This window comes from Triticum aestivum, chromosome 5D (genome assembly GCF_018294505.1).
Source record: "Triticum aestivum cultivar Chinese Spring chromosome 5D, IWGSC CS RefSeq v2.1, whole genome shotgun sequence".
Taxonomy (NCBI): Eukaryota; Viridiplantae; Streptophyta; class Magnoliopsida; order Poales; family Poaceae; genus Triticum; species Triticum aestivum.
Window position 1 is genome coordinate 269,995,018 of NC_057808.1, and position 2,229 is coordinate 269,997,246.

At 45.1% G+C, this 2,229-nt stretch overlaps 1 long non-coding RNA gene across 1 annotated transcript; it reads left to right on the forward strand.

Annotated features, from left to right (window-relative positions):
- Positions 1-268: 268 nt before the first annotated feature.
- LOC123124644 (uncharacterized) lies at positions 269-1,760 on the forward strand. The gene is made up of 2 exons (XR_006461178.1): positions 269-1,220; positions 1,317-1,760. It is a non-coding gene; the product is annotated as an uncharacterized lncRNA (long non-coding RNA).
- The last annotated feature ends 469 nt before the right edge of the window (positions 1,761-2,229 follow it).

Below are 2,229 nucleotides of genomic sequence, written 5' to 3' on the forward strand. Positions count from 1 at the left end.
AAATTGATACATACAGGATTGAAGGGGACCAATATATCTTAATACTATGGTTGAGTTTTACCTTACTGAAACTTGTTAGTATTTGCGAATCCTTGCTAATAGTTTCAATCATAAATGAATAGAATTCCAAGTAAGGAATGACATGTTGGCGGATGCCTCTCCCACATGAAAACTGCCATCACTATAGTAACTTAGCTAATTGTCTAGGGATAAATCTGCACACCATACTACCGTTATTCCACACCCACTATCGATAGAGTTACTAAGCTCCCAGGAATTGAAGGCCTGGGAGCGATCCGGTGATTTTTTTTCTTGTAACGGCCCTCGCATGTCAGTGTAAGCCTCGGTGTGAATCCCTCCTGCCGGTGCACGCAACCGACGTTTCCCATCTGGTCAACCCTCGATGCACGCAACCGACGTTTCCCATCTGGTCAACCCTCGATCAAATCTCATGCCGGGTGAGAAAGGAGATGGTCAGTCCACCGATGCTTGGATGAGGGGAATCGGTGAGGCCTTCGGTGGTCGACAACAGCGCCCCCGGTGGTCCTCGACGGAGGCGGCCACCTCCCTTTCCCCTGGCCACCTAGGGTTAATGTTACGAGCGAGCCCGCTGCTCTGCGCGGTCGAGCGCTGCCACCACCCACCGCACTAGAGATGGTCGCTGTTGTTTGCCTCCATGCGCCACCGTGCGGCGTCACTGCTGTGTGCTGCTCGTGCGCTGCCCCAGCTGAAGTGGCCGGCCCAGACAGCTACTGCTGGCTCCTTGCCGTGCTTGCCGCTGTTTTTAATTATTGTTGCTTGCTGAGTGTATTGAGATGCTGATGCTTGATTGATTGTTCATGATGCAGACCACAAAATTGAGATGAATTACCGCGCGATGGGCAGCAGCAAGGTGCATCGGTTGTGTGCGCTAGCAAGAAGCAGCGGCAGGCAGCGACAAGGGCCTGCTGCTGGGAACAGCGTGGCTGCACCTGCGGGGAACAGAGAGTGCCTAGCCGGCAGGGAGGAAACTAGATTCATGAGGCAACTTGGGAATTTGGGAAATCTCAGGTGATCTGCTCGTTTCTTCATCCAAACGTGTACAAATGACAATTTGGTGACTGGTCAGGTGTGGCAAATTATCAAATATAATGTCAGGAGTGGAAAGCATCCCCATTTGATTATCTAATCTTCTAAAGACTAGGTCGCCTTGGATGGTTGCTTCTCATAGCAAGCACTAGGTAAAACATGCCCATTTGATTATCTAATTTTGTTGCATTTTTTATTTCCTTTCCTGAAGTTCTAGAGTGTTTTTCTCTGTCATTGATTTTTTGCAGTTTTTTTTAGCAAGCTCAATCTGATGCTCATGCGGAAGCTCGCTGTCAGCCTGGACAACAGTTTGTCAGGAATTTTTTGTCTCAACAACATGAGAAGTGGCTGGAACAGGAAGTAGGATGTTGACTAAGCTGACAGAGCTTTTAATGAGAAACAGGGAAGGAAATTGCTCTGAAGTAGAAGTTGCTTAACTGTGCAAGTTGCTGTAAATTTGGGTTTGGGTAGAAGACACATAACGTGTGCAAGTTGCTTTAGTTATCTGGTTGGAGAAACTTAGTTTCTTTCATGATATCATGGCGCACCCTGGCCGATCCTTCTGAATTTGTGTTAACATGCCTTAACATTATAATGGCTACCTATGAAGTCATAATTATTTATTATATCCATGGATTACTACATTATGTATTTCCTGGTCCGTGCTTAACAGTATAGTATACATGATCTTACCTGGGGCTTTTACGTGTCTTGGTAGACTTAAGTTTCTAAACATTTGATTTAAATTTGCAAGAGAGAACACACTCTTGCCTAGCGCATGATTCAGCTACAAAGTTAAATGCTCTGTCATTCGGCCAATCACCGGCGCGGCAAAGCGCGCATATCCTTCTAGATTGTATTATATTGTAATGTATTCTATCTTTATTTAGGCACCACCTATCTTTTATGTCTATATTCTTCGCTATCTTGTAAAGTTACCCCTTTATACCCATGTCATAGTTTTATTTCTCGTTTCTAGATAAAGCAAACGCTCAGTACATAGAATTGTATCAGTGGCAGATAGGACATGAGAGAATATTAATCTTACTTTTAGCTCCTTGTAGGTTCGACACTCCATACTTACGACTTCCATCTTTGGAAAGTGCTATGATGATTCCTTCCACTTGGGGATTATCAACGACATCAGCATTGATTTTGGGG